This window comes from Fukomys damarensis, unplaced genomic scaffold (assembly GCF_012274545.1).
Source record: "Fukomys damarensis isolate Sample0158 unplaced genomic scaffold, DMR_v1.0_HiC HiC_scaffold_18, whole genome shotgun sequence".
Taxonomy (NCBI): Eukaryota; Metazoa; Chordata; class Mammalia; order Rodentia; family Bathyergidae; genus Fukomys; species Fukomys damarensis.
Genome location: NW_022900930.1, coordinates 3,363,794 through 3,378,718, shown reverse-complemented (window position 1 = coordinate 3,378,718; position 14,925 = coordinate 3,363,794). Strand labels below are relative to the sequence as shown.

Here is a 14,925-nt window from a genome sequence, read left to right as displayed (position 1 = left end):
CGGGCCCCCGTGTTTCGGCGCCCGAGCCTCGCTCCGGCTGCCAGGCTCGATGGCACCCGCTTGGGACGGGGAACTTTTGCTTCAGGAGGTGATAATTTGAGATCCTGACGTTTATTAGCGGAGTCACCAGTGGGTTCCCGGAGCTAAACGTGCTGATGGACTAAAGCAGAGGCAGCTCATTTTTCTCGGGCCGTTTTTGTCCTAGTAAGAGCACCTTTTGGGAGACGAAGTGCTGTCTTTCTATAGCCAGGCTTTTATCAGTGTTCATACTGAGTTCGCATTTCCTTAAGACTACAAATGTAATCCCTGCTCTGTTGAACTCACGGGATTATCCTTAAGAATGAAACCATTTATGTGAAATCGTTTTGAGTTGTGAAACTTCCCGTGAATATATGTGTTGTTTATAGTGTAGATGCCCAAGGATAGTGAAGACAAGTCGTCAGCACTCCAGCTTCTTCCTGGAAATAACTTACTCATTTTGGCTTTTGTGTTAAATTGTTGTTTTCGTGGCTGTATTTTCTCAAGCAGTAATGGAGTATGTTGGAGAACGAGCTTTTACAGAATCATTGCTTTGAGAATTGTCCGAAGGTGATGATGGAAAAGTTCAGTACAAGAATGTTGGCCTTAGCCGGGCGTGGTGGCGCACGCCTGTAATCCCAGCACTCGGGAGGCTGAGGCAGGAGGATGGCTGTGAGTTCGAGACCAGCCTGGGCTACATAGTGAGTTCCAGGTCAGTTTCAACTATCTAGTGAGACTCTGTCTCAAAAAAAAAACGAAACAAAAAAACCCAAAACAATGTTGGCCTTTCGAAACACATTACGTTTTTTCTTATCTATCTTTGGCTCTTTCTTTTAAAATTAGTCAGTTTGCCCCAGTGTCGAAATCTTCAAGAGCAAAATACTGAAAGATTTTTGAAGAGAATGTTCCTAAATCTTTTCTGGGACTATTTTTTCTGTGGTGTTCTGGGTAGTGCATCTACCAATACTTAAATAGAGTAAATTGCACATCTGGAGTGTTAGTAAGCCATGATAGTGTGTATTTGTAGATATAAAGTGTACTTTTTAGTTCTATATATGTTTATCCCTAACTACATGCCTGCATAAATGAATGGAATATCCTTATGGTCTTTAAGTGTGGCTTCAGTGGGGTATCTCCAGCCCCTCACTTGAGCAAAAATCAAATTAAGCCAATATTTACCTCATGCAGGTAAACACCACCCTCCATGATTGTGGAGGGCCCAAGGATGTCTAAATCTGCTATGTCTCCGGGGGATGTGGGACGTTTTATAGAGAAAGTGGTACGTGGACTGAACTAATGGATGAATTTTTCCAGTGAAAGGGTGTAGGAATGCCTTCTAAGTAGAAGGAAGAGTTTTGCTGGAGTATTAGAGGAGTGAAAACACCAGACCTTCGCAAGCTTAAAAAAAAAAAAAAAATCCAGACCTGCTAGGAAATGGGAATGTCAGTTTGACTCCAGGTGGACTCTTTGAAAGGGAGGAATGGAAGGTAAAGACTGGTAGAACCTTCTACGCCGAGCATAGGTTCAAAAGTTGCCTTGAAGGAAGCTCTCCAGGTAGTGTGAGCGCTAACAAAGTCAGCACAGTGGAGGACAGTGGAGGTGGGGGAGACCCGTAGACCGGTTGAGAGGCTTTGGCGGTGAGTGCAGTGAGTGAGCGCCTGCTTCCCAAGGGGAATATTCTTCCAAAACCAGCTGATGAAGCTTTTGTGGTACAGAATGTTTCAAATATGTTTGAGATGTGAAACTTGGTCAGCTAATAAAAGGGCTTTTATTTGAGGGCTCAGTACATACTACACACCTTAGTCAAGAATGAAGTAGATTTTGGTGGAATTTTTACCACCCTTTGCAATGTGTCAATGAGGAAATGCAAATACATAATTTCTAAACCCCTGACTTGCAATAATTTTAAATAAATCCAAAAGTAACTGTAGCATTGTGAAGTATTTAAGGAGAATCAAGTATGAAACCTTTGGGTTTATTTTTCTGTTAAGGTAGTAAATAACAAAGCACAGTCTTAGACATTTTTATACCCTGGCATTCTAAAGTATGACTGAAAGCTTACTCATGGTGAGTCACTAAAAAATGAAACACATAGTACTAATTTAAGTCTGTACTCATCTGACTTTTAGATGTCAGCCAGCAAATTTTGGTTTGATATGTTTGTGCTGTATAAGAGAAAGTAACTTTTAAATTTAAAAACAAAAATTCACTTGTCAAACTTTGAAGTAGAAAACCATTACATTTGCTGGGTGCCAAGACAGTTTTCAAAGAGCATTTTAAAACTACCAAATTTGACTCTGTATTCGCTCTCTGTTGAAAATCCTTGTTTACTACAGAGTCCTTCCAAGATGCAAGTTCCATGTAACTGGAAGCTTTTTCTTCTAATATCCTCCAACTCAAGTATCTGACATAGATTCCTTCATGGTACTGACCTAGTCATGACATAGTTGGAAAGCATTGAAGGGACAAGGGCAGACAAACTCCTGGGCATGATTTTGTGTTTTTTCTAAGATGTTCCTCTTCACTTGGCCTGCAGATGCCCAAAAGGTAAACGAAAGTAGAGCAAAGCTTGACCTTCATGTTATAAAACTCGGTGCAGATGCTTCTCACTAGGTGTGCAGGGATGTTACTTAGGGAATATCTGTTTAAGGGTTTCCCAAACAAGGTTTGTTGTACCTGTTCTGTCGCATTACCCTTCGGAACTGAGGACCGAGGTGAAGAGATTTGCAGGGACATTGAGCTACCCCTAGACTATCTAATGCCCTAACCCTAAGGTCATCTTGGATTTCAGTGGAGGCTCACGTGGCTGAGAATACTCCTCAGTTTGGGAGGATTCCTCTTGTGGGAACCAAATTGCCCCACAGATCGTGAGGATAGAACCAGAGGTAGGAACCAGGACTAGGATAATAACTGAGCGGGCCCTGCCTGGCCCACCTCAGCTAGTCCGTTAAAACTGACTACCTGCTTTTGTGGGTGGGGCTGTCCTACCCCTACTTTAGAGTGTGTCCCCTCCAGTCACTCCTCAAGCTGAAGTCCTTTCTTTTTCTTCTTTTAATGGTTCAGCTGAATTAGAAAATATTCTGAGAAAGGGGCAGGGCTGGGCCCTCAGTTTAAAAAACAATTGCGGCACATTCACTAAAGGTTCACATTAGAAAGAGAGATACTGCTACACCCACATACTTCCCTAGGGGTGAATAGCAGTGATTGGTATTCTAAATAGACATCAGTCACCTTAATGGGGACCGAAAAGCTCACCTGTTCCTGGAAATCCTCCCCGTTTGATCTCCGTTTAACATTGCCAGAGTGCCTGTACTTGTAATCTTACTGCTTTGTCGGATTTTATTCCCCCTCTTGTCCACCTTGTGACTTTCCATTGGATCTTATAGTTTTGTCCTACATTGTTCCCACCTTGCCTCGTGGCTTTGCCTCGTAAAACACCTTTGAGAAGTCGGGTGAGCGGGCAGCCCACTTTCCGGTCCCCCTTCTGTCTCTCCTAGACAGACTCGCTCTTTCAACAATTTTTTAACTTGTGTTGTTCTAGAATTCATTCTTCGATTTTAGAGAACACAGCTGTTTTTCAGATATCTAGCAGGTTTGGAGTTACAGTATTTCCCTTGTTGGATTATTTTGCTTATTTGGATTACTTGGTGCCCTGTATCATTAATCTTTCAATTAAAGCTTTTTTTCCTACAAATTTGTGCTGCAGTTTTAATTTCCATTTCACTAAAGCGAAGACCTGCACTAGCTTGTGACAGTACTTTTTTCCTCTTCTATACCTGGAATTGTATGGGTGTGTCCCAGAACCTGAGATTGAAGCCAGCTTTTGAGTCCGTTCTGTGAAACTGCCCCATAAACGAATATAGCCCTTCTGGTGTCACCTCTGTGTGGGTCCAACATGGACCCAGGTAAAATTGAATTGAGCAGTGTTGTTTGTGTATTGAGAGATTATATTTTCATTTTGTGATGGAAAATGTAATGTTTTAATCATATCATTTTTCTTTTTTTTTTGAGACAGGGTTTCACTATGTAGTTGAGATTGACCTGGATACTCACTGTGTAGCCCAGCCTGGTCTCAACTCACAGCGATCCTCCTGCCTCAGCCTCCCTAGTGCTGGGATTACAGGCGTGCGCCACCACCCCCGGCTCAGATCGTCTTTCTAAAGGGATCATATGTGGGTTACCCTTTGAATCACATCTTGTAAGGATGAGGAAGGAGCCTGAAAAATTAATTTTATTTGAGTAGTTTTTAACTGTGTAGTTTTACTGCATTTGTTTCTTTTTACTTAAGAATTGGGGTTAGGAAAATGCTCTCATTAACAAACATGCTATTTGTAAGATAAAACCCATTCTTGAACATGAGGAGTACCCTTTCTGTTTTGACACATTTTTCTTTAATGAGATTTTTCTCATTAACTCACTTCAGCATGTTTTTTTTACTCCTTTCAGCAGCTTTTTAGAACCCTCGGTCAAGTAGGCTCTGGCAGAGCTGGCTCTGATTGGCCTCACTGCCACATTAGAATACTTTCATAGATATTCCCTGAGCCTAATTTCCTATCCCAGCTCAGAAAGGTAAGTATATGGTATTCCTGTCAATATGACAAAGGTGGAGGCCCGGTGGATCTGTGGAAAAGTTGGTGTAAAAGATGTTGATCATGAAAAGAAAGCTCACTTTAGGTTGTACATAATAATTACAACCAAGAGAATGATGTACATATAGTTGTAAAGATCAGAAAAGGTTATCAAACATGTTTTATTGAATGCCTACTGTACCCGTCTAGTAAGTACATGATGACTAAGATACTGGCTTTGGTTCCAGGAACTTAAATTCTTTGCTGGAGGAACTTAAGTTCTTAAGAGCATTACATAATGTAAATGGTTAGAGCTTTGCCCAAAGGGACACTTCAGAACAAACAATAAGTGTTTTCTTTTTAAGTGTAAAGATGAGTATATAAAAACTATTATGCTCAAAACGTGTTAAACTTGCAGGACATAGCAGAAATCATAATTAAAAGTAAGTCTGAAAGAGGTTATTAGTATGCGTTTGACGTTGACCTTGTGATTAGGGTGAATAGAATAGAATGGAAGTGTATGGACCCACAGTAACAGTGCTTTATGGGTCTAATTACAGCAGTTTCTCTTCAGGAAGTAAATTAGACAACAGTTATTCAGCCTGCATGTGGATCCCAGCTTTATTTTATTTTCTACAGTCAGAGTACATAAAGGTGGCTATTTGTATGGATAATAAGCAGGAAGGAAAGGAGAGGGCTGTGGTTTAGGACGCACTTTTGTTTGCTTTGCAATTAGGAAGAATTCTTTTAACTTACTCCCTTCTCTAGCTGTTACTCTTAAACATGTTCAGACTTTCTCCAAAGCACAGTGAATAAAAAGACCTAAGGTGTTAGGAAGCCGTGCAGCTAACACCTTCTTTACTAAGTGTAGGACCTTGCGTTTCATGTTTCAAATCTTATTTTTATCTCATGTAATTAGTATATATTATTTTTGGATGGTACGTCCCAAATTTGTACATTAGTTATGATATTTTGGTAACTCCTCATAGCATGGCATTTATTCAGAAAATGGATCCTTAGATTTCTAAAAGAAGTCAATATCAGAGTAAGAACTTACATGCAGAAGTAGTTTCAGGGTGCTGTGATTTTGAAAGCCTTTTTAAACAAAGGATTAATTGGGACATTCTGGTTTTCAGAATGAGAACTGTGTTTTAAAATGGGAAAGGAAGGACAGAAAGTTGTATTTATGTTCCTATGTCCTATACCTGGCTTTTATTCTTGTGGCAGTCTGGGTAAAAGATCCGATTAGTCTTGGCTTAAAACTAGGTGTGTGACCTTACGGAGTCACTCACAGAATGATTAGGTAATGAGAGCTCTTTAGGTATCTGCCTGCCCATGAGAACTGCCAGGCATGTCTAAGGCATTTCTTTTTCCCTGTGATGTTTGCTTCTGAGTTGTAATGAAGACATTTCAGTTTAACAGGCTGTGGTTTAGTCTTTATTGTAGCTGTTGCTTGTGTCTGTCAGCATATGTGTATTCTTGTCTGCATTGATTCACTTAAGCTTTTTATTTTGAAATAATTGTAAGGTCGTAGGAAGTTGCATAGAAATGTACAGGATGGCTTCCTTTTCATTTCATTTTATTTTTTTGGTACTGGGGATCGAACTTGGGTCCTTGAGTTCAGGCCGCAAACTGCTGAGCTAAATCCCCGGCCCATGGCTTCCTTTTTAATCACACAGGGCTTCTAATCCATTACCCAGAGCGTTTTGTCTCTTCTTGCCAGTGCTTCTACAGGGACTGTCCTAGTAGTTGGGAAATTCTTATGAATACTAAAGCCCAGCTGTGGAGAAAGCCCAGGGGTGAATTGATTGAGGTGGTGGCAGCTGAGCCCAAGATGGAAGAAGAGACAGGTGTGTCCCCAGGGTAAAGAAGAACCAGAGAAAATATAAAAAGAGGAGGCAGCCACGTGACTGCCAGCCCACCGAAAAGATCGGACGCCTTTATTACAAACAGTTCCTTCCCGTGTGAAGCGGCAGTCACTCACAGGCCTGCGTAGGGAAAAGCTGCCGCCCTGGATGGCTGCACAGCACAGTGCCTCACCACGCAGTGCCCATGCTGTCCTCGAGTGCGGCCCAGACAGGCCGCTGACGTGCGGAGCTGCAGACCGGGGCGGCGAGAGCGTGTCCTGCAAGAACTGTAGCAGCCATTTACTGCGGGCAGGCTGGGGGATTTTCATCTACGATCCTGCACAGAAAAATGAGTTCATCCCGGGATACTGTGGAGAGATGATTTCTCGAGATGAAGCGGACAGAGAGGAAAAGTATATGATAAATACACGTGCAGCTTCCTGTTCTACTTGAACGTTGATTTTGTGTTGGATGCAGACCGCAGGGACAACGAAATTCATTTTGTGAATCACTCAGTGAATCCGAATTGCTATACAGAAATCATGATGGTGAACAGTGACCGCAGGATCTGTATCTTCACGAAGAGGGCCGTCCAGACCAGTGAAGAGCTGCTCTTGATGACAGGCACAGCCAGGCTGACGCCCTGAAATACGTGGGAATGTAGCGCAAGGTGGAAATCCTTGGCAACTGCTACCTCCTCCTCCCCTTCCTCCGAAACGGCTGCCCTAGCTTCAGGTAGCTGGAGTACCGTGGGCGGCTTAGAAAAGAAAATGCAGTTTGAAATTCTGAATTTGCAAAGTACCGGAACAATAATTTATAGTAACAAGTTTAAAAAAAATCAACTTTTTATTGCCTTTTCACCAGCTGCAGTGTTTTGTACAGGTGAATTTTTGCACTAACGCAGTATGGTACATTTTTCAACTTTGAATAAAGTATACTTGAAATTAAAAAAAAAAGTTGGTGAGGTAACATGTGGGGCTCTATTTTTTAAATCTTTATTAAGTTTATTGGTACATTTTAGGTGTACAATACAGTTACATTCAACATTGGGCTCTTGTACCTAACATGACTTATTTTGGTTCTTATTTTCCCCATTCCCCAGCCTTCCCTTTAGCCTTTCTACCCTTCCCTGTTTACAAAAACATTATTTCCATCTTTTTCCTTTTCACATATATTTTCTTTTCCCTTTGTACCTTTCCCCTACCCCTCCCACTTCCCCTACTCTTTTAGACCTCTTTTTCCTATTACACAATATCAATTATGCTTTTTGATCCATTTTTACACTTTAGAATTTTTCTCACCAGAGTATTCGGTATTTACGTGTGTGACTTACTAATTTCATTTGAGAGAATGGCCTTGGTGTGCATCCACTTAGCTATAAATATTTCTAGTTTCTCATTCTTTATGACTGAGTAGTACTCCATTTTATTTTAATTTTATTTTTTTCCCTCATTGAGTTTATTGGTACATTTTAGGTTTACAGTACAGTTACATTCATTATTGGGATCTTGTATCTTTACATGACAGGACTTGGTTCTCATTTTTCCCCATGTCCCTGCCCTCCCTTCACCCCCTCCTCCCCTCCCCCAGTACTCCATTTTATTAAAAAAAAACAAAAACCCACATCTTTTTTATCCAGTCTCCGGTTGATGGGCAATTGGGCTGTTTCCAAATTTTAGCTTTTACAAACTGTGCAGCTATAAACATAGGTGCGCATATATCACTGTGGTATGATTCTTTTAATTCTTTTGGGAAGATACCCAGCAGAGGAATAGCTGGGTAAAATGGGATTTCTAATCCTAGTTGTTTGAGGTATCTCCATATTGATTTTCACAGTGATTGTACAGTCTGCACTCCCACCAACAATGATGAAAGGTTCCTATCTCCCCACAACCCCACCAGCATTTGTTATTGGTTGATTTCTTGATAGCCATTCTTACGGGGGTGAGATGGAATTTCTGTGTTGTTTTCATCTGCATCTCTTGAATGATGTTGAACATTTTTTTCTATGTTTATTTGCTGCTTTTACTTGTTTGAGAAATGTCTGTTCGTTTCAGATGCCCATTTTTTAATCCGGTCTTTATATTTGAGAGGGCGTCTGATTTTTTTGAGTTTTTTATATATTCTAGATAGTAAACCTTTGTCTGAGGAACAGCAGGTAAAATTTTTTTTTCCCACATTATGTCTCTTAGCTCTGCTTGTGATTTCTCTGGCAGTACTTTAAAAAGACAAGATCCCAGTTGTTGATTCTTTGTGCTAGTTCCTGTGCTACTGAGAGTTTGTTCATAAAGTTTTTTCCTATGCTGATGTCTTCAAGAGTTCTACCTAATTTATCTTCCATCAAGTTTAGTCTTTCTGTTTTAATATTTAGATCTTTAATCCACTTTGATTTTAGTTTAATGCATTGTGAAAGATACGGGTCTAGTTTTAATCTTTGACAAGTTGAAATCCAGTTTTTCCGACACCATTTATTAAAGAGGCTATCTTTCCTCCAGGGAGGATGTTTGCTCCTTTGTCAAAGATGAGGCAGCTTAGTATATCAGGAGTTGTTTGTGTATCTTCTAATCTGTTCCACTGATCCTCAGGTCTATATCTTTGCCAGTACCATGCTGTTTTTATCACAGTGGCTTTGTAGTATAGTTTCAAGTTGGGGATTGTGATACCCCCTGCCATGTCTCTGTTGCCTAGAAATTCTTTTGCTATTCTAGGTCTCTTCTGATTCCAAATGAATTTTTGGATTATTTTCTCTAGTTCTGTGAAATATACTGTTGGGATTTCAATAGAGATTGTGTTGAATCTGTTTAGCAATTTTGGAATATGGCCATTTTCACTCTGTTGATTCTTCCTACCACGGAAAAAGGGATGTCTTTCCATTTTCTGATATCCTATTTGATCTCTTTTTTCAGAGTTCTGTAGTTTTCAGTGTAGAGGTCTTTGGTCTCCTTTGTTCCATTGATTCCTAGATATTTCATTTTTTTGAATGCTACTGTGGAAACAATTGTTTCCCTAATTTCTCTCTCAGTGAGTTTTGTTATTTGTGTTCAAGAAGGCTATTGATTTTTTAGTATTAACCTTGTATCCAGCTACTCTACTGAATCTGTCAATTAAGTCTAGAAGTCTTTTGGCAGAGTTTTTTGAGTCTTGTATCATCAGCATATAACGACAGTTTAACTTCTTCCTTTCCTATTTTCATTTCTTTTATTTCTTTTGTCTGATTGCTGTGGCTAATGTTTCCAGAACTATATTGAAGAGGAGTGGTGATGGTGGGCATCCTTGTCTTGTTCCTGATTTTAGCGTGAAGGTTTTCAGTTTTGCCATTTAGTATGATGTTGGCTGTTGGTTTTTCATAGTTAGCCTTTATCAGGTTGAGATAAAGACCATCTATTCCAATTTTCTGTAGGGTTTTTATCATGAATGGGTGTTGAATTTTGTCAAATGCTTTTTTTTTTTGTATCTATTGAGATGACCGTATGGCTTTTGTCCTTGACTTTTTAAATATAGTGTATTACATTTATTGATTTGCATATGTCGAACCATTCTTGCATCCCTGGGATAATTCAGCTTGGTTAGGGTGTATGATCTTGATGATCTTCTGTAATGTGTTTGCCAGTATCTTATTGAGGATTTTTGCATCTATGTTCATTAGGGAGATTGGCCTGTAGTTCTCTTTTTTTTTTTTTTGGTTAGGTCTTTCCCTGGTTTTGGAATCAAAGTAACCCTTCCTGGAATGAATTTGGATGTATTGCTTCCCTTTCAATTCATTGAAGAGTTTAAGGAGTAGTGGTGATAGTTCTTCTCTAAATGTCTTATAGAATTCAGCAGTGAAGCCCTCAGGACCTGGGCTTTTCTTTGTTGGTAATGTTTCAATTACATTTTCAATTTCACTGAATGTAATTGGGGTGTTTAGACTTTTTATATCTTCTTCCTTCAACTTGGGAAATTCCTATGTATCTAGAAATCTGTCCATTTCCTCTGTTTTTCATTTTATTAGAGTTCAGGTTTTTGAAGTAGGTATTGATCCTCTGGATTTCTGGTCGATTTGTTGTTACTTCACATTTTTCATTCCTAATTGCATGGATTTCAGCCTTTTTTTTTTCTCTCTCTCTTTTTTAATAAGGTTGGCAAGGGTTTATCAATTGTATTCTTTCAAAAAACCATCTCTTGATTTTTTGTATCATTTTCTTAGTCTCCATTGCATTGATTTCTGCTCTGATCTTTATAATTTCCTCCCTCGTTCGAGCTTTGGGTTTTTCTTGCTTTTCTTTTTCTAGGAGTTTAAGATTCATCATTAGGTTGTTTATTTGAGCTCACTCTGTTTTCCTAGTGTGGTCATTCACTGCTATGAATTTCCCATGTAAAACTGCTTTCATTGTATCCCATAGAGTCCTGTATGTTGTACTGGCATTGTCATTAAATTTTAAAAACTCTAATTTGTACTTTAATTTCTGCTGTGACCCATTGGTTGTTCGGGAGAGTATTATTCAATTTCCATGTGTTTGTGAAGTTCTTAGGGTTTCTTATGCTATTGATCTCCAGTTTAATTGCACTATGGTCTGATAATGTACATAGGATAACTTCAATTCCTTTGCATTTACTTAAACATGTTCTTGAGCTAGCATGCGGTCTATTTTGGAAAATGACCCGTGTGCAGCCGAAAAGAATATATATTTTGACTTTGTGGGGTGGAACACTGTAGATAACTGTTAAGTCCATTTATTCAAAAGCTTGGTTCATTTCTAGTATTTTGTTGTTGATTTTTAGTCTAGATGATCTATTCATGACAATGAGGTATTGAGGTCCCCCACTAAAATTGTATTAGTGCTTATTTGGTGTTTCATGTCCCTTAATAATTGTTTGGTATAGTTGGGGGCATTAGTGTTTGGTGCATATATATTTATGATTATCATCTCTTCCTGTTGGATTGTTCCCTGTACAAGGATGTAGTGACCTTCTTTGTCTCTCAGTTAGTTTTCGTTTGAAATTCACTTTGTCTGCAAATAAGATAGCTACCTCTACTTTGTTCTGGGTTCCTGTTCCATGGAGAACTGTTTTCCATTCTTTTACTTTCAGTCTATGAGTTTCTTTTTCAAGTAAGTGTGTTTCTTTTATACAGTTTAGAGTTGGATTTTGCTTCTTAATCCCTTCTGCCAGTCTGTTTCTTTTGTTTGGTGAATTGAGGCCATTGACATTGATGGTTGTAACTGATATGTATTGACTTACTGTCGATAGTTATTTTCCTGTTGTTGGTTCTTGTTTATTTTTCTCCCTCTCCCTTTAAATTCTTGCCTATTGGATTTGCTCTCTTGGGCCTCATGGAGTTGTGACCTTTATTGTCTTTTTCTAGGATATTTAAAAAAATTGTTTGGAGTGCTGGTTTGGCATTCATGAAGTTTCTCAGGTATTCTTTGTCATGAAAATATCTTATTTCTCCATCAATTTAGAAAGAGTGTTGCAGGATATATCAGCCAGGTTGGAGGTTGTTTTCTTTTAAAGCTTAAAATACTTCACTCCAGGCTCTCCTTGACTCTCATGAGGGTTTGTGATGAAAAGTCTGTTGTGATTCTGATGGGCTTTGCTTTGCATGTAATCTGTTTCTTTTCTCTAACTGCTTGTAGTATTTTGTACTTTTGTTATGTTTCTGGGATCTTTATTATATGTCTGGGTGTAGATATTATAACTAGTTAGTGTCCTATATGCCTCACTTATCTGTATGTCCAGTTCTTTTGCTCTGTTTGGGAAGTTTTCTATTATTAATTCTGTGAATAGTTTTTTAAATATCATTTGTGCTTTCTCCCCCTTTTTCGTGGATTATTATTATTATTATTATTATTAACTTTTTTTTTTTGGTACCGGGGATCGAACTCTGATCTTTGCACTTGTGAGGCAGGCGGCAGAACCATTGAGCCAAATCCCCAACCCTTTCATGGATTATTAATTTTATATTATTTTTCTTTGCATCTTCTAAGAGCGGATTGATTTCTCATGTTTCCTTATTTTTAAGAGATCTCTCTTTTCATGGACACTGACTGCCATCCTGTCTTCTATATCTGTCTTCAGATTGGGTTAGTCTGCTATGTATACCTGTTTTTTTTGGTATGGGAAATTGAACTTGGGACCTTGTGCTTGTGAGGCAGGCAGGCAGCAGAAACACTGAGCTAAATCTCCAGCCCTGTTATGTATACTTTTAATAGAGTTTCTAATCTTCTGGATATCAGTTTGAATCTGTTTCATGGATTCCATTTCTTATGTTGGGCCTTCATGATTTCCATTTCTTTCACATGCTGAGCATTCATGGCTTCCATCATGGTCCTGAACTCATCTATTTTTTTTTTTATCTTTTTCTTTTCTAGAGTCTCTAATCATGTGTTTTATCTGAAAAGTATTTACATTTTGAATATTTCTAGAGCCCTGTTCACCTCTTACTTCCTGTGCTTATCAGTTCAGATTGTCTAGGTAGTTGATTACCAGACTTTTCCATCTTGTTTTCTCCAGAATTTGCCTTTGGTAAGCCAAAAGATTGTCTCTTGTTTAAATGTCTTTTCATTTCTATTGTTGTTTGTGTGGTCCTTGGTTAATTTCTGGGTTGATACTTAGATATTACTTATTGTAAGTGTCTTTGTTACTTGTATTTAGACACCTTAAGGAATGATTGTTTCTCAGAGCTGTCTTCCAGATATACCTGGTCTTTAGGATTTGAGTCTCTAGTAACTCTGGGGCAAACTCATTTCATTATGCCAGGAAAGATAACTGATTAGTTCAATCTCACTACTAGCCTAAGTGATATAATCAGCAACAACAATAGAATCAAACTTGTGGGGCTCTTAATGGACTCAAAAAGTCAAGGGAGTGCCAGAAGAAAGCACAAGAAAAGCTGCTGAAGTTCTAAAGAAGCATAGTCTAAGTGGAAGACCACTGAAAGTCAAAGAAAATCCTGATGGTGAACATGCCAGGAGAGCAATGCAAAAGGCTGGAAGACTCGGAAGCACAGTATTTGTAGCAAATCTGGATTATAAAGAAGAAACTAAGGGAAGTATTTAGTATGGCTGGTGTGGTATTCCAAGCAGACATTCTGAAGGATAAAGATGGGAAAACTTGTGGGACAGGCACTGTGACTTTTGAACAGTCCACTGAAGCTGTGCAAGCTATATCTGTGTTTAGCAGACAGCTGCTGTTTGATAGACTAATGCACGAGAGGGCCTTATCAAAGGGAGTTTTTTGCCCCCTTCTGAAAGTCTACAGCAACTTTCCTATGGACTTAATGGATTGGCCTGGGGTTGAGACCAGGATGGCAGCCTATTGATGCCGATCACCTGAACAAAGGCATTGGGATGGGAAACCTAGGGACTGCGGGAATGGGAATGGAAGGCATAGGAGTTGGAATAAAAAGGCGTTGAAAAACTATAATGGTACATAGGATCCTAATGGCATAATTGACACTATGAAATAGGAAGAAAAGAGCTAGAGGTGTAGGGGAAGTGGGAAGGGTAGGGGAATGAAAATAAGGGAAAAGAAAAAAAACACGAGAAAATGAAAAAATGGAAATACAGTATTTGTAAATAGGGAAGGGAGGAGGGGGTGAAGGGAGGGCAGGGGTATGGGGAAAAAATGAGAACCAAGACCTGTCATCGAAAGGTACAAGATCCCAATAATGAATGTAACTTTACTGTACACCTAAAATGTACCAATAAACTCAATGACGAAAAAAAAAAAGGGGGCATTGAGGGCCCCCTTTGGTGGTGGCATGGAAAACATGGTGATTTGGATCTGGGATGAACATGGGTGGGATAAACGAAATCCTGAATAATGTAGTGAAGAGAGAGATCGTTGCAAAGCGGGGAGGAGGTGGAGGTGGAGGCAGCTTCCCTGGGATTGAGAGGATGGGCCCTGGCATTGACCGCACTGGGGGTGCCAGCATGGAGCGCATGGACACGCCTGGGCCAGGGCATGGGTCATGTGCACCCTGACACTGAGCACATCTTCCTGGTCATGGACCATATGGGCTCTGGCATCGAGTGCAGGGGCCCTCTGGGCCTCAGCCACATGGCCTCCAGCATTGCGCTGATGGGCTAAACCATGCAGCAGATCAGCTGTGGCGTGGAGTGCTGGGTCTCACCGTGGACTTCGGCCTGGAACATACCGTGTGGTCCAAACCACTGAGCACATGGGCCCGAGCACTGTGAGTGCATGGTGCCCGCCGGCATGGAGGCTGTCCTGGAGCAAATGGTCCAGTGATGGATGGATTGCACAGCCACCAGCCTCAAGTGGGATGGATGGGTGCCAACAGCCTGGAGGCCGTGGGCCCTTCTCTAGGTGCTAGCATTGAGTCCAGGGGCCTGGCTGTGGGTGGCAGAGGTGGTGCCAGCTTCAACTGCACCCAGATGCAAATGGAAACTTTGGAAGAAGCTTCACCGGTTCCTTTGGCAGACTAGGAGGCTGCACTCCTGAGGTGGCCAGGAAGGCCTGCCAGACATTTCTTTGAAATCTTCCATTTG

The 14,925-nt window shown here is 40.1% G+C and overlaps 1 pseudogene; it reads left to right on the top strand.

Annotated features, from left to right (window-relative positions):
• The first annotated feature begins 1,243 nt into the window (after positions 1-1,243).
• LOC104848958 lies at positions 1,244-14,590 on the top strand (annotated as a pseudogene).
• The last annotated feature ends 335 nt before the right edge of the window (positions 14,591-14,925 follow it).